The 18565-nt window shown below is 38.5% G+C and overlaps 1 pseudogene; it reads left to right on the forward strand.

Annotated features, from left to right (window-relative positions):
• Positions 1 to 849: 849 nt before the first annotated feature.
• LOC127224664 (NADH dehydrogenase [ubiquinone] 1 alpha subcomplex assembly factor 4-like) lies at positions 850 to 1429 on the forward strand (annotated as a pseudogene).
• The last annotated feature ends 17136 nt before the right edge of the window (positions 1430 to 18565 follow it).

Here is an 18565-nt window from a genome sequence, read left to right on the forward strand (position 1 = left end):
CTCACATCTACCCCAAAGGAGTGTGTTTTTAATCAGGGAAATGATTTACTTATTTCCAACATAATCTAACATTTGGTGGTTTTACAATATTTATTTAGTGTGTGTGTGTGTGTGTGTGTGTGTGTGTGTGTGTGTGTGTGTGTGTGTGCGAGAGAGAGAGAGAGAGAGAGAGAGAGAGAGAGAGAGAGAGAGAGAGAGAATGTGCCACAGAGTGCATGGGGAGATCGCTTGACAATTTGGAACAGTTGGTTCTCTCCCTTCTGTCACATGGGTTCCAGAGATCAAACTCAGGTCCTCAGGCTTCAAGGAACTTTGGTCTACTGAGCCTTCTGAACCCCTACTCCCACCCCATCTAGTCTCCTTTTAAAAGGGAGGTAATGATGACACCGAGCTTATTTATTGTGTTGTCAAATGCTCCTCCAAAAATTGTTCTAGCACTATCTCTTTTAGTTTTTCCAGGAATCCTATGTGGTGTGTTATTGGTATCACCATACCTGTTTTACAGATAAAGGAATTGAGACATAGAGAACTTTGAGGATTTGCTGGAGCTCAAATGGGTAATAACAGCAGAGCTGAGGCATGACTCCAAATAACTAGAGCATTGCCAATGGTCTTTACCAATGCACTTTTCTATTTTCCAAGGAAAACAATAACAAAACACTGGGCCTTCAGCAATAAAGTCAGGCTTTTGAAGGCCTGTTCTGCATTAGAACACATGCTCCCATAATAAATGTTCACCATGCCTTGAGTCAGGAAAACCATTGGCTGTAAGACTTTAGAAAATTGAGAGGTCACCCGGGCGGGTGTGTCCCCACGTGTGCAGTGAGCAGCTGGTGTCGCGATGCAGAGATGGGGGCTCACCTGAGCCGAGCCTTCAGGAACTTCAACCTGGAGAACCACGCAGAGCCGGAGTTCAGCAAGGCAAAGCCCTCCACGGCTCCCAAGCACCGGTCCATGCGAGGCCTCCTGCACGAGCAGCTGAGTTAGCATCCAGAAATCAAAGAAGAAGTTTCAAGGAAAGATAACAAGCTGTTGTCACCGCTAAAATGATGTATACGTAGAGTCCAAAGATCTGGTGTCTTCCTTGGCGGTTAAAGATGTTGAACTACAGCAAGAACCAAAAGAATTCAGACTGCTGGTAGGACATCACTTGGACAAGAATGTCATGGACATTCCCAAAGGCAAAATTTCTGTTGTAGAAGCATTGACACTTCTCAATATTCATAAACTTTCTCCAGAAATGTGGACTGCTGAGAAAATTGTCCAAGGGTACCATTTAGAACTGAAAGATGTAAATTCCCTTCTCAAATATTTTGTTACTTTTGAAGTCAAAATCTTACCTCCTGAAGAAAGGAAAGCAAAAACCATCAAAATGAACACCACTCTAACACTTCATATGTGTGCTCCCAAGCTCTGTCCTGGTTTTTAGTGTATTAAATTATACAAGTCTCTGTGAACTGAGTGTCCCTATTTTGAGTGAGCTCTATTTGACCTCTTCAGGATTGGTTGTAGAATGTTGGGTCTTTTTTTTTTTTAATGTTTCTGCTTACATGTCAGCATGGCTAATCCCATGTATACATTTATTATATGTATGAGAGGTAATGTGTCATTTTAGACACATTACCTTTTAAATTGATCATGTGGTTCAAATCATTTAATATTAAGCTTCACTTTCCAGTTCAGGGTGGCTTGTTTTCTGTAGGAGTTGCCAAAAGCAAGAGCCCACCTGACTATTTCCCAATAAACCAAGTACAGAAGTGGAAAAATACATATTACCACTCCAAAGAATAAAAATCCACAGGGACTTTTTTATGTTTTGACTTGGTTTTAAATATGAAATAACTTTTTAGAAGAATTAGTGACATCTGTAACATGTTAACAGTCTCTCTTTTGACAAATAAAAAGGTAACTACAAAAGCTAAAAAAAAAAAAAAACTTTAGAAAATTGGAACAGAAAATAGATTACATGAGCAGGGAAAATAAAGGGTCCTGGAAAAGAACATGTTGCAGTTAAGTTGGAATTTACAATATGTTCTTGATCAGACATTGGTCAACTTTTCTTGTCAAGGGGCAGATGATAGCTTGGGAATTTGGGAATGTACTTTCTGTTATAACTAGTCACCTCTGCACTTATGGAGTATATACCACAAACCTTTGTTTGCAAATGAAATTACCTAGTCAGGTTCTCCCTAGTACACAGTTTCCACAGTCCTCTTATAATCTTTCTGTGATCAAAATCACTTTAGTTTTCTGGTGATGAGGCAATACAATTCACACAATAAAAGAAACTGTTACTTAAGGTCACATTGGAGGAACGTACAGAGTTGTTGAACTATAGAAGGGCCATGAAGAGTTGACTGCACCAAGGATCTGTTTGGCAAAAGCAAGCTATCTGAAGTGATGTGGGTTCTTTGCTATATGCTACAAAACACAAGTAAAACATGGATTGTCACAGACATCAATAATACATGGGAGGGGACCTTCAATTTATGAAGATAAGTTAAAGGTTATTTCTTTGAAGATGTCTTCCGAAGTGATATGTCAGATCAACATCACAGATTGTGTCCTCCATTGTTCCCTTCACCATGCCTCATCCCATAACCAGGCAGCTGGATCATCTCTATGATGAAAACTTATGACCATCTTCTCATCTTGAGAGATACATTGTATCCACATGTGAGCTCAGTGATTTAATCTTAGTGCTGTCTGTAAGGTTGTCAGATGGGTTAGTGTATTTCAAAGCACTGCTATTAAATCCCCTGGGAATTAACATGTTAAATCCATAATCATGTTTTATTGCCTGTGTAATCCTAGGTTAACTGAAAACGAAGTTGATTCATTTTTCACATGTTCACCAAAGTGAAGTCATATTTTTCCCTTAACTAGTAATTAACCTTTATGGCTTTATTAACTGCTTTATTAAATTTAAATGAAATGTTTATTGGGAAGACTTCATGGTAAGTATAAACTATGGTGACAGTGTGGCCCTGGTAATGTTCTGTTTTTTGGAACTTCTCTATTAAAACAGTTTGTATTACACAGAGTTCATTTTTTATCTTAAGGTACCAGTGCTTATAATGAATGTGGGATATAATAATAAAGGAAAGAACAGCTTTGGAGGCAGGAAGACTAGTATTCAAATTTGTATCTAATTACTTACAGGTTTATTGGCTATGTGACCTTGGGCAAGCTATCCCATATCTCTGAGCCTCAATTTCTTTATATGTAATTTATGAACAATAATGAGTGTATTCACTCTGTTGGTGATAAAGGAGGTGAAGGAATTGAATTTTAAAGTATCAGAGGTAGTTAATTCATAAGAGGTAATTTTTTACTAGTCTATTTTCAGTTGAAATAGGGAGACTTTTCTACTCCACTCACTTAAAAGAGAAAATGTGAAGCCACAGGAAAAACAGTTCTTCCGAATCCCTCCCCACCATCTTAGCCTGATGGACTAACTATTAGCATAGACTGCAGGTGTACTTCACTAAGAACTGTTACTAGTGTCACTAGCCTAAATAGTCACTCTGTACATCATAAGCAAATGTGCAGGTTGGGGCAGAGACAATGCTATGGAAACACAGCTTCTAAATCAGAGGTTTGTATAAAGCATGTGGGCTGGAGAGAAGTGGCTTGCTAAGCAGAACATAGGATGAACACCATTTCTGTTGGGCTCTTAGAAGAGAGCACTTGTTTAAACCGTAGTACAGAGATACATGTGGTGTCCTGAACCCGTTAGTCTTAAGGAGCATTTGGTAGTCTATCTAGTTCCAACCCTCTGTTGCTGTTGGTGACATCATATGAATTAGTTAATCACTAATAGAATCATGCATAGTTTATACTTCCAGACATCTCCCCAAGTAAGGTTCCATTGTCTTCAATTTTCTCTAGCCTTTTGTGTGTCTGGGAAATGGTAACAATGAATGATATTCTTGGATAAAGAGATAGAAGCTATATTTTGAGGACATCAAATACAGTCCATCAAACAAAGTAGAACAAAGCAACCAACACAGCCATGAGCTCTTTACTGTTAGGAACCATATCAATGGAGATTCATTTCTATCATGCTGAAGTACATTGGGTTTTGTTCTTGTTGCTACTATGACGGTCTAGTTTTTTTGTAACTAATATGGGAACTTTGGGATTAAAGGTGAAGGAAGAATATTATGTTTTTGGTTGTGAGCCTAGCCTTTAACGGCTGAACCATCTCTCCAGCCCAAAGGAAGAATATTATAATGATAGATTCTGATATCTAATATCACAAATAATGTTCCTTTGGGCCTCATGTAGATGGATAATGAAGGGCAGATACAAGCATATGCAGTGCTTTCCATCACTGCTGGTGACTAAGAAAGATGTGTCAAAGAAGCAATAGAGGTTAATGCATGGTAGGAGATGGCAGATGTCCAAGAAACAGGGCTGTGTAGTGACTGTGTCCCACTGGGTTAACACACAGGGAACATTCATCATGTTCTTCCTATTACTCTCAAGGGAGAGAGAGATGTTGCAGGTTGAAAGATGTATAAGCAGGGAATGGAGAAATGCCTCAGCATGCAAGAGAACTTGCTGCTCTTGCTTAGGACACAGATTTGATTTCTAGCAGCCAGGTGGCTCACAATCCTGCTCCAGGGAATCCAACACCATCTTCTGGCTTCTGTAGGTACAAACATACACATACCTACATACAGAGACACATGTAAAAACTAAACATAGATATAGATAGACATTGATATATATAATGATGATGGAACTGATATAAATCTAATAGATATATAAAGGTAGATAACATGGAGGGATTGGGTAGAGGTGAGAGAAAAGCAACCAAATCTAGAGTGGCTGTTGTTCTGACCTCTCCCACTCTGACAGACTTGGTAGGACCTTCAGTCATTTAGGAAAAACAGAAATGAAACTTAGAAGATATTTGTCTAAAAAATACTTTAAGAATTACAAAGGAAGAGAAAAGTGAAGTAATAAACAGATTAGAAATATAGAAATAACAGGAAATTTCTAAATCTGAAAATGTTCTAGGCAGAATAGTACTAACAAACCCAGAACACAGTCACTTCTGATGGTGATTGATTGAGAGGCAACTACTGCTGTTGTTGCTGTTGCTTCCTCTGAGACCTGGAATCCTGGCAGGAACTGTTGCCTGAGATCCACTTCTACCTCGGTTGGGAACTAGGGAGCTAACTGGAGATCATAGCCTATGAGAGGGAGGGAGAAGGGAGAGAGAGGGAGAAGGGAGGGGTGCGTAGAGGAGGCTAAGAGAAGGTATGGTCAGAGTTAGGGAGGAGGCAGAGTGGTAGGAGGAATGGGGAAAGGGAAAAAAAGAGTGGGGAGAGAAAGCATATCACAAAGCTAAGATGGAATTTACTCATCTCATGCTAATGTAGGCTAGTGAATCAGAAGACAGAGGTGGGAGGAGGGGAAGCCACACTGAAGGGTGTGCTATCTCCATGACCTCTAGAATAATTATAGCAAGGGACAGGCCTCAGTTTGTATGAGGTCTAGAAATTAAACCATTTGTGCTCCGTTGGCCTGTACTAATAAGCTGTGTTCCTTTTCAACACAGAACTTTAAGGTCCAGAGCAAATGATATTTTTTGGGCTGAGAGCAGTATCCCCAGGAACTTTTCGTGTTATGACTTTGCATCACATTATGTAAGTTTTTCACAGTATGAAAAAAAATTATGTCAAAGCAATTATTAAAAAATAAAACAGTGATTTAAAGATAAGGGATGATAACTGTATGTTCATGGTTAAGCTTAAAACAAATAACTGGGCCTGCAAAGATCGACACATAAGGGTTGTCCCTGTGTAATTCTAATGATTGAGAGATCCACATGTGGAAACTGAGTGCTAATGTTCCTGCAGGAATGCTGATACTTACTGCATTCTTTGTTTATTTTTCAAGGAGCTGTTTTTGCCTCTGATCTTGAGGCTTGAGTCAAGCCAGTTTTACCTCTGCTCCCAGGATGAAGTAACACCCCCTTAGCCTTATCTCACTATGACTAAGGAGTCCTAGGTATTGAGAGTTCGGTGAATGTTCAGCTACATGTCAGAGTACACCCACAAGACCAGTGACCCCATGCCTGTCTCCTCATTTAGATGACAGAGCTTCATTTGTCATTTCAAAATGATGCCTTTTACACCTTACTGGTTTCATTGGGTCAATATTACTGACAAATGGCTCTCTCCTTCAAGACCAGCCAGTGATAATTCCCAATGACTTTTACTTTCCCAGGATTAATTTAAACTTCAAGTACACTTGCAAGCCAGACGTCACTCCAGCGAATGCCTAATGTCTGGAGACATTGTGCTATGCACAAAATTACCAACTATATAAATTAATAGCTGCGTGTCTGGGAATAAGCCAGACATCTTAACATACTTGACATTAGTTAGTCCTCCACTATGCTGACAACAGACTTTCATGCTGGTTTCTAAATGTGGAGACAGAAACTTAGCTTTGATGGTTGTTCTTGTTATTCATATGTTTGGATCTGGAATCAACAGGTACAGGGCTCTGGACTAGTCTATGGGATTATTACCAAGAAGGATTAACCAAAAGGGAAAGATCATCTTCCAAAGTAAGCACTGCCTGCTAGTGGAGGCCCAGATAGAGAAAGGGCCTAGTGAAAAGCTCAGCTACTTTTGCTTACCTGTCTTTGCTCTCTGCTAGTGAGTGCATCTACTTAGTTGTAGCTGCTGCCGCTGCCACCCTACACTGGCATCACAACCCAGCTTCACTGGACTTCCAATGTGTACTGAAGACCAGTAACTCTTCAACAGTCCTTCAGGTCTCCAGGATCATAGACTGAACAGTTACTGTTGCCCCTCCAGCACATAAAACAGCCATATCCTGTAACATAATGTAACAAATATCCTTTGGGATGTATGTTAATTATATTAGTTTTGTTACTCTAGAGAAACTTGGTTAATATATGAGTGATTGCTTGCAATTTACCAAAAATCACAAATGGTAGATCTGGGATTCTAACCATTCTCTGTCTGAAGCAAAACTCTGCACTATTTCCTACTCAGTATAGTCGCCACTGTGCTGTCTGTGGTTAACCATCTCTCTCTCAGGAGACAGAAGGAAGACTCAAGGTCATCTTATCATGAGTATCTGTTATCTGCTTCTATTCTTGAGCATACACATTTCAATGGACATACCAAGCAAATGCAGTTTCAGTAAATTTGTAACTACCTTGCATTAATGTCTGCATTTATGGTAGTTTTGTGTCTCTCTTGGCTCATTCTGTTTTTGTGGAATGTGTGTGTGGCTCATTCTGGTTTTGGAGAGAGAGACAGACAGAGAGAGAGAGAGAGAGAGAGAGAGAGAGAGAGAGAAAGAGAGGAGAGAGAGAGAGTGAGAGAGTGCGTGTTTACTATAGACACTGGCTGCACAGTGGTTCTTTGCCATTGTCACCCCTAACTCAGAAAATTGATCAAGCCCCAGGCAACAAATCACTTCTCTACACAGATTTGTATTTCCGGTCTCTTTTTCCCCTACAAGCCCAGGATTTTCAGGTCTCCTTTTTGTCTATTATGCTTTTATGACCTGCTAATGACCTACAGATTTTACTTCTTTGTATACCACCCCCAAACACAAACCATAAGACCTTGCATGTGTACGTTTTGAAGATTTTTTTAACCTCATGAGAAAAAAAATAAACAGGTTTGCAAAGCCTGCTATTGTTATTCCTCCTACTTCCATAAAGAGGAGAGACATTTACCTCAGTTCTCCAAATGAATTCATGTTTCACCACCATCAGTGTAAGAAGCTCCAAACTTCTAATTAAGATTTTTTTTATTTTTTTTTAGCTTTGTACATGTTTGCCTCATGGGCCTATTTGATACTAGCCTCTGTGATTTTTCTAGCTGGGGAATATACCAGTGAATGCTCCCTTACACTTATACCTCCTATGTAATTGCTATTGTTGTTTATGAATGAACTGATGAATGAACTCACATTGGATGAATGTAATTAATTGTCCAGAACTTAGCTCCTATTTGACATCCCCTATGAAGCACTGTGGGCTTCTTTTGAGCATTGCAAATGGTTCCTTCTATTGTGCTCACCTTACAGTACATTATGTTTTCTCTCCATCTCCTTCTCTCCTCCCTTCTCCCCCCCCCCCTGTCCCTTCTTTTGGTGGCATTGGAATCCATGGCCTTGTAAGTGTTAGTTACCATTCTGCCACTGAAGTGTATCCCCAACCTCTGTATTGAATCTTTGAAGCCCTATCTCTTTGCATTTTAATCATGTTCCTTTCCTGTGCTTCCTTCAATGAGATGTCCCTAGTGGCATGGACCAGATTGTTTGCGCCCACATTCCCTTGACACTTCCTGTAAGTATCTGGGTCTTAAAAAGATTCTAACATTTTGAAGAATGCCTAAACAAATAAGCACATTAATAAATGAATTGGTATGTGCTATACATACCAAAGCCAGAAAGGTAAATAGCAATTGTAAACCCCTGTATTTATATAATATCTCTATTCATATCACATTTTATGACAGATTTTTTCTAACGGAAGGATGTATAAGAATTGGTCTTTTCCATCAAGAAGCGGCAGTATGTCAGTCTGATGCGTGTCTTGTAGCTAAGCAGGATGCTTCACAAAGCAATTGCCTGTCAAGTTGTGACACATTATGGCAGGCGTCACAGCAAGCAGCTCCCTTTGGCACAGAGGAGCATTGATGAAGGAATGGGGGACATCTAGACAATGCAGACAGTATGGCTGGGAGCTGGGTGGAAGGAAAACATGAGCCTTTCAAACATTAGAGATAGCATCTGCTTGTCTTGTTTTGATGTAGAACGAAGGTGCTACAGAAGTCTGCCTCCCCCCTCTTCAGATGTTTCTGGGGTGGGGTATTTCCCCTTTGCCCTTGCTCTGAGACAAACAGCCAATGTATTTCTAGAGATAATTTTGGTAATAGGACAATCAAAAACAGTTTCACCCATACTTGATCAGAAGGGGAAAAAATAAATGGGTGAATAGGAGGGAAAAGATGACAGACATTTTCTGATCTATAGAGGGCAATTTTATCTAGAGATGACTCTCTTGCTTTCTTCTTCCCTATCCTCAGGTAATATGACACTCATGTCTGGAAAATAATAATCATGTTTACATCTAGTTCTCTGACAGAGTATGATATGGGTCTTGTCCTTGAGGAGAGTAAATTTGATAAATAAGGATACAGGTTGATCAATGACCACCCCTTGGCAAACATCTTTTAGGGAAGAAACCACAAAGAGAAAGGCACTTAAAACCACCCTTGGGGCTTCACGTCAGACTCACTGTTAAGGTAAAGCATTCCGTGAGAGGCAATAGGTGAGCTGAGCTACAGAAAACCAATCAATAGTTGGGTACATAGAAAGAGCTAAAGAGACTTTCAGGCTAAGCTAACAATAACATAAAGAGCAATGTGGTCTTTGGGGATTAGACTCTGACATGGCTACATAGTCACATGTAGAGAATGGGGATGTTAATGAGTTTGTCTTAGAGAAGATGGTAATGGACTTTGTGAGCAACACTGAGGAGCTGGCTTTAAAGTAATGCTTCAGAGGAGTAGCCAAGAGCCCCATCCTAAGATCATACTCAAGGTGTCCAGGTAGAACTGAGAAGGCTGAGCAACAGGTCGCCAAACCCACATGTAACACACAGAGTTTTCTGGCTGCCTATTGCAAGCCCTTTCACTCAAGTCACTCCACTTCACACTCCATCTTTTAAACCTGCAGTGTGAGATTAGCTGCATTTATCCTTCATTTTTGTGAATACCCAATTGAATTAAATATGGGAAACATGAAAAATGTCTAGTATAACATATTGTCATATGCCATACTTAGTGCCATACTTATGATAAGTTATTTTTAAATCATGTTTAGAACACCACACTGACACTCCACAGTGGGTGATAGGTTTGTGGTGATAGAAATGTCATAGACATTTACCATCTAATACTATGGCTTTTAATCACATGTAGATACTTGAAATGAAGCTACAAGAACAGAACTCAATTGCTTATTCTGTTTTACTTGATTTGAGTTTAGATAATCACACTTGGCAAGTGTCTAATATATCTGACAACAGTTGTATTTTCCAAAAATCCTTATATTTGAAATATTCAAATATGTATTATACATGTTCATTACATAATTGCATTACTTTATTCTAGAAACATAAACCCAAAAGTTGATGATCTCTGTCTTTTATCTCTTACAAAGCAATGCAACACCTACAGCTATTTGTCCCTACATTCCATTGGAGAAAGATTTGAAAAATGAGAATAATTCTAATCTTAGCATGTATACATACATATCATAAAATAGGTTCATTATATAACTAGTCAAGAATATGATTACATAATAGCACACACATAATAACTCATTCTGAAAAGACCACATAGTTTAAAAAATAACATTTATTTTGGAAAGATAAATTCAAAATTGTAACTTTATGCCAGCAATGTAGGATGATATGTGACACTTATTTCCATTCTGAATGTTTTCTTATTGTCATAATTGTTTTAAATGCTCAGATATTAATTTTATGATTTGAATTCTTTTGCTTGAATTTCAAAAGTTAAGCTACATTAACTGAAAAGACTATGAAAAATAGAATAAACTAAACATACAGGAATACAATTTCTACTTTCTGTCTCCATTTAAGATATTTGATTCTATCTTTTTTAAGTAAAAGAATGCACCCATTTAGATGTGAATCTGGGGAGAAAGGAATTGAAGCAAACACTCTAACATCCACCTACTCCCCTTACCAAGTAGGTGAGTTGGGCCACCCTGCCTAACCTTGCTAACAACTGGACATTTTGTCAAGAAGTTAAATGATTTTACTAGGAGAAATATCTCCATTGAGCATCCTTTACAGGACATCTCCACTTATCTATCTGTTGCTTGAAAAAACTGAACCAGAAATCTATGGATTTATGATCAAGTGTTCTAGAAAAGACCACGTGAATAGGATGCTTTGTTAACAAACAGCTTTCAGTCTGTGGTTTACTAAACCACTAATCCTTCAGAACTCCTGAACTCTGGGGCAGTGAGCACATGTCCTCTGCAGAAAGAAAGACCCAGGGCATAGCCTCAGCACCTTAGGCTTCTCCCAGCTTTACCTGAGCCTCTGAAATGCCCATATCCATAACACTGTTGTAATGTTTGCTACTCTATAAAGTCTCTGATTTGTGGGTCTTACTTGACAGTCTGAATCATACATCAACTGAAAGCTTAAGCTGCTTGTTTAGCAGCTCAGAGTATGCACATGTAGTCAGAACAGTAATTTCTACTTCTTTCCCAAGCTCATCTACATTTCTATAATAACCTCCATGGTGGAGAAGTGTTTAAAGTAACACCAGTAATTGACTTTAGTTCATTATCTGTCTTCATGAAATGACTTGAGATGCTAACACTAAATGTGTGTGACACTTTTACTTTTTAAGTAATAAATTTGTATGTGTTTCTCTTAACACACCATGCGTTTCCCAGGGACAATGGAAATATGCCCAATTCACCAGTTTTCAGGAGCAAAGCAAGTATACTTGTTTGCTAGTCTGTTTCATCGCTTAGTCTCTATCTACTTCAGCCCCTGATTCTGCCTAACAGCAGAAGAGACTCTACTCACTCTCGGGTTAGTCCAACCCTTTATTTCAGATTCTGTTAGCTTTTCCAAGCAATTTCATTCAGTCAATTTAGGAATTGAACTCAGTTCTATATTCTTTTCTAGAACCTTCTTCCCAAGTACCATTTACAATGCAGAAGACTTAATGTGCAGTGGTAAAAAGGAAAGTGAATAGTTAGTGATCATTTCTTGTCCTCTACAGTGCAAACAGTCTCTTCCACACCTGTGTGCTTCCCCCCACCCTCACCCTACCCTCACCTCACCCTCACTCCCACCCCCGTAGTACCACTCTCACATTCACTGGTGTGCTAAATCACTATGGAATTTCATGGTACATGACCAGGTCAGTGTACCCTCATCCTAGCCCTGAGGATATTTGTGAAAATTCTTCTTCTCATAGCTTTTTCCAACTCCAGAAAGTCATGCTCTCACACCTCAGAGGCAGAGTTCAGATGATTTCTGTGAAGAACAGAAAACACTTGGATGTTTGCTCAATTTCTATCTCACACACTCAGCATTCTCTGAAAGTGCCCTCAGACCCATGCACATAATTGGCTGCTATCAGCTGCTATCCCATCATTTTCTGGCATCCCAGGAGGCTTCTCTTGGCCAGTGTTCGAAAGATGACATGCTACATGTAGAATTCTTTTCTGTCATTGCTCATTCCTGCTCATTCTTTTAACAATTTTGCTCTTTGAGAATTTCACATATATAATTTATTATGATCAGACCTACCTCCTTTCACCTCACTAGCTTCCCCAGGAAGATTTGGGCATGGTCAAAGATTTGGGATTTCACACCCCAGGAACTACCTCAGAAGCTACTCTTACTGTTTCCAACCATAAGTTCTTGAGGTCCCTCTTCCTGGTTAAACTCCACTCCCTCAGGTCAGAAACTCAAGTCTTCACTATCAGCAGTACTGTACCAAGCCAGTTAATCTTTTATTCTTCTTAATCAAAGCCAACCTTTAAAAATCAACCCAAGAAAGCATATGATCTCATTTTAAAAGAGAGAAAACAGCAGATTAATAGAATTTATCTCTGCATGTATTATAACAGAACATATTGTGCCTAATTAGCATTAACTGTACAATTAGCAGAGCTTTATCTTTAATAAAAAAGAAATCCAAAAATTTAACCAATGAATCTAAATGACTTTCTTTTTTCTCTGTCCAGAATTATAACACTCCTTCTCTTAGCCAAATGGAGTAAAGTGAACCACTCACTTGATTGCCACAGGACACTAGTTCTCAACCTGGACAGCACTGGAGTTAAGCCAGAAAGTTCTTAGGTTTTTCCCAGGTATTTTGATTCATTAATTAACTTGACATAAATCTCCAGTTTGGAGATTTTGAAAGGTTCTGGAGGTAGTGAGCATAATTAATTATTATCCTTGAGTTAGAATGCACAATCTGACATACATTAAGTAGCCAGATAAAACCATGCCCATTAGAGCTATAAAGTGGGAATATACAGAACATTCTACAAATTTGCAGTGTGTGAATCAAGGCTTAGAAAGAAACATTATAGGATTTTTCAGTGTTTGCTTTGTGATTATCAAGACTTTGGGGTTGAGATAAAACACATAAAGCAAGTCACAGCCTATGTTCTCACTATTTTCCTATGGTGAAAATGGCTCTGGAGCTTGGCTTTGGGAAATGGGAAAGAGAAGAGCTACCACTGCAGTTCAGCCGTTTTCTCCTCCCATTAGTGGGTCACAAAATCAATTTACTAGATGACCAGAATTTCTCTATATAAAGTAAAAAAGTAGAAAAAATTGAGCCCATAAAAGCACAGAGCAACTAACAAGAATGTGTATGCTTTTATTAATTAATTTTTTCAGTTTCGTGTATATGTGTACATAGACATATATGTACAAGTATGTGGTAACTAATCACAAAATAAAGTGTGTTTTTGTACATGCATCCTGGTAAAGAGTTTATATGTTAGTGTTTTAGAGAAGTGAAAATATCTGAACACAAGGCATAAGAAGCAGCTGAGTGTAAAGGGCTGAGAATTATACATGCATCCTTGAGTTGTACAATCTAGTAACGTATCACCATCCTTGATTATCTCAAGGAACTGTTGAGACAGTAAATTATTAAATAAGGACTCAAATGTTTGCCAAATGTTCATGTCTATGTTGACTCTGCCTCTGGTCGATGTCCAAGCTATTTGGAATATTGAGGATGCAAGCTGGCTTACAAACATGAAAGGACTTTCCCCCTTTAGTTGCTCCAAAAATACTGTGGACCTGTTGGTTCTGCTGAGTCTATGACAAAATGCTCTTGTCTTTAGAGTGAGTAACCACTTTCCAGTTTGAGTAAACCTAAGTATATTGCAACAGGAAAAATTTCTAATTTCAAGTGTATTTACAACTGAGGCCATGCCTTTCATCCCTGTTTCTCTTTGGAAACACATATACACATATATGAAGGTGTTTAAGTAATAATAAAGAAATGACATGGACACTTCCCAACACATTATAGCAAAGTTTAATTCAATTTCCATTACTAGCTAAATTGAAAAAAATGAAATAAACAAAACCAGTAATAATTATAGAGTTAAGTAAATTCTACCACTCTACGTCCTGAGATGTACTATGATTGGAGGATGTTTTAACCAGTGAAAGCAACAGGGTGCATGTGTTGCCAAGAGTGTATTTTGTTTCCCAAAGTCAAAACCACAAATCTCAGCCTAGTGAGATGATGGCTCAGCGGGTAAAAGTGTTTGTTGCCCAAGCATGAGAATCTGAGTTCTAATCCTTAGTACCCCTGTTGAAAATTGTGTGTGGCCATGTATCTGTCTGAAACCCCAGAAATGTGGGGGCCAGAGACAGAATGGCCAGGCAGGTGTGACAGACCCTGCCTCAAGAGAATGAGGTGGACAGTGATGGAGCAGGGTATGCAAAACCATCACCTGACTTCCAATGCCCATAGTTGTATGTAATTAACACACAGACACACATAGACAGTCAGTCAGACAGACAGGCCGACAGACACCTCTCCTCTTGTTAAGATGATCATTGGAAACCTTAGAAGATGAACGGATTTCTAGGATCCCTTGCCTGTTAGGATCCACCTGGAAGAGCCCACTCACCTTGAGTACCTAGAGCAGGATGTAGAACCTGTTTCACCATCCCTCTCCTGTACTTGCTGCTGATTCTAGCATTACTGATAATCATTTCCTTAAGTGAACATCTCCCCACACAGCTGTTAGCTTCCTATACTCAGGAAAATATATTCCCTGCTCTCTGGCCTTGGGGGCCAGCTCTGGGACTGCAACCTAATGATAATCAGCTTGCATTCATTTAATTGAGCAGCAATCCCAGAGGACCACTTCCTGCTCCCTGGCTTCCAGGGCTGCAGGCAAGAGCTTATTTAACAAGCTGCTAAGTTTAGCAGATGGATTTCAAACCCAGGAATCTGATTCCCATATTTTCTCTTTTAACTATAGGCTAGCTCTCCTTCAAATCTTCCCATTTAAGGAAAAATGAGAACTGGCTTTAAAACATAATCTTTTAAACTATGCTTTCAAGACTCCTTGGAAGTATCTGCCACTTAAAATCCCTTTGTTTTGGAGGAAATAGCTGATTCACAATCATCTGAAGATTATTGGATCATTAATTACTGATGTCTACATCCTGAACCCTGGCTGTCACCTCATTATCCTTTAGAAACTGATGTTACTCACTCCAACAGGATCTGGCATGGTATTGTTACACCAGTCCTGAGCACAGCACATACAACAAAGTCATAATATTCCTATCACAGATACATTCATACAGGACATAAGGTATCCCAGAATAGGAGAGTCTGACTCTTGAATTATTTCCCCCTGGTGGCTCACTAAGGACTGATGTATGGTACTGTGTCTCACTCCAGTCATGCCTGTATCCCACACATTCAAAGAAACACAGGGATTCACCTGTCTTCTACAACCCTAGAAAATGCTGCTAAATCATGAATAATGAGAGTATGGGAGAGGAGAGAAAAAGGGAGAGGAGAGAGGGGGATATACAGGAGAGAGAGAATGAAGCTGTAGTCAGAATCTTCCTTCTAAAGCAGTGACATTCAGCCAAGAAAATGCTAGGGTTAGGTTAGTACTGGGTATTCACACCCCAGAGAATGTCAAAGCCTGGCCACAGATACAAAGCTTACCTTCACATCCCAATGAGTCTTACCTGGGAATTTTCTTATCTGCCTTTCCCTCTGCTTGGTGTATGTCTTATCCAGTTTTCACATACCATCATTAGTCTTTCTTCTTCTGGATCTATGTCTAAGATCTTATTAGTAAAGTTTTCCACACCAGCATACATAAAGCAGCCATAATGCTCGACTCACATTAGCTTCTATTCCCCTTATTTTGCTTCATTTTTATGATCTGACTTATTATTTTTTATCCATGTATCTGGGATTTGCACTTGTTCTGGAAGTGTGTACATGGGGGATGCAAATGAATATGCCTATGTTGCAACCCAAGGTCAGTGTCCATTGTCTTTTTTCTTAGATGTCTTTCACTGAACTTGAAACTCATATATTCATCCAGGCTGCCTAACCAGGAGTTTTCAGGGGTCTACTTGTCTCTGGACCTCACCCCATGCTGGGGTTATCCACCAACCCTGGCCGTTTATGTATAGTCCAAGGATATGATCTCAGTGATTTCCCATATACAATGGCCCTTTACTGACCGAATCATCTCCTCAAACACTGACTTGTTATTTGTATTTGTTAGTTTATCTTTAGTTTGTTTGTTTATTTTCACTTGACGTCTTTTCATAACAAAATCTAAACTTACTTATAGTACAGGTACTGGGTTTGTTTATGACAGTATGATATTGTTTATGGCAGTATCAGCAAATACTTACTGAAGATATGAGTTGATTGGCTCTGGCACATGACAATAAAACTCTGATGTGAGCTTTGCCATATACAGAAAATAAGAGATCTAACAACGGAGAAATTCACAAGGCCTTGAGAATAGAGCCTTCAGGAAACAGTCACCACCAAGCACAGAACACTGAAAAGGCAAATAAAATTCTTTTATTTCAACACAGTCTTTGTGCTCACCAGAGAAAGGCAAAATCCACTTATATTTTTCATAGTAGGTCATAAATGTTGTGATACACACACAGATACACACACACACGTGACACATATGTGAGTGTGTGTGTGTGTGTGTGTGTGTGTGTATAATTTTAACCTGACTATAAACCACACTGTAATAGTCTCTTTTTTATCATACTGGCTATTTCAAGAAATCCCACACCTTGAACTGCAGGTACTACTAACCCTTATAGGCTTTCCCCAACACATACACATACATATGAATCATAACATTTAACTTATACATTAGACACAAATAGATGTTTGAGGCAATGATTCCCTAATATACTAGCACAAGGCAGTAGAACAAAATAGGAGCATGAGGAAAGGACCTAAGCAGTGGCTGGAAAGATGAATTCATTTCCAGGTCAAACTATGAAGTTATTAGTAGAAGAATCTTTGTCTTAATTCATTATTTCTTTAGGAGCTATACACACTCCAGTATGTATTCACCAGTCATGTGAAGTTGTTCAAATTCCTGGTATGCTGTCACAAACAACCACATTTTAAGTGTTTAGAGGCTAACGACAGCTGGTCAGTACCACTGGATGGATGAGTAAATGGAGAGATGATATGTAATTAAGGATACAAAGATAAATACATATGTACATACATACATGTGTTTGAACAAGGAAGAAGTAGGACTTTTTCATTATATCACAAATTGTAATTGTTCTAAAAAAAGATAATAAACAAGAAAGTAAATCAAGCCTAAAAGTATTTATACATACATGGACAAGCAATCACTCTGCAGTTACCCATGACTTCTTACAGAGTAAGGAATGTTTATATAAAACCATGATATTATCCTTTGTATTTGACACTGTCCAAGTACCTACATTGATTTACTCCTGATGTTTTAGGGGTTATTACAGCATAGCTGGGAAATATTTTTCTGTCTCTTTCTCTTTGGTGAAGAATCTCACTAGCAGAAAAAAATGTGTGGTGTTCTGTGATTTTCAAAACCATGCTTCTGACTAAAACTGTGTGAAAGGCAGTCTTTATTTTCTTTTATGTGCTGTTCCTGTGACCTCATAGCCCCCTTTTTCTTTTCCTTCACAATGATAGATTTGCTCATTTCTAAAATGCAATTAGAGCTTCATTATCTACTTCATTTCCCACAAAGATTGCATTGCTTTCTCGATAGCAGTCACAATATCCAGTTCTATATTAAATAACATTTGCATAATCAAAAGTTTGTCAATATGGCTTATTGATTTCCTTACAAACTGAAGCCATAGAAAAGACACTGAAGATTGTTACAATTGTAGACAAGAATTCAAAGTCAAGTTGGTCCCTCAAAGTCAGTGGTAGAAGTATGCACAGCTTGCACCATTGTGTCAAAACCACCAAGCTATGGGCATGAGGCTCAGATTTTGAAGCCTGGCTATGTCATAGATGGGAGATCCTAAAAGTAAGTAGGCCACATTATACCAGTAGTAGAAATAGGCACTTGAATATAGTACTTGGAGTTATAAATAAACCAGTCTAACAATTAAGTAACTATAAATAACAAAAGTAGGAAGCTATTAAATATGTTACATGCATACTTTTCATAGGAACAATTTTTAGTTATCTAAAACAGATTAGACCAGAAGACAGATTTCAACATATTTTTGAATAACTGTGTTAAAATCTGTTCATTTAATATTAATCAACTTTTACCATGTGAATATGTTACTTTAACATATAAAGATTCTAAAAATACACTTGAACTATCATATTGACTATGAATAAATAACTTATGAATGTTTTTAAATTTACAAAAAATAAAGTCAATGTAAACATTTACTAGGTGGATGTAATGTTAATCTCATAGG

This window comes from Phodopus roborovskii, unplaced genomic scaffold, assembly GCF_943737965.1.
Source record: "Phodopus roborovskii unplaced genomic scaffold, PHOROB, whole genome shotgun sequence".
In the NCBI taxonomy this organism is placed as follows: Eukaryota; Metazoa; Chordata; class Mammalia; order Rodentia; family Cricetidae; genus Phodopus; species Phodopus roborovskii.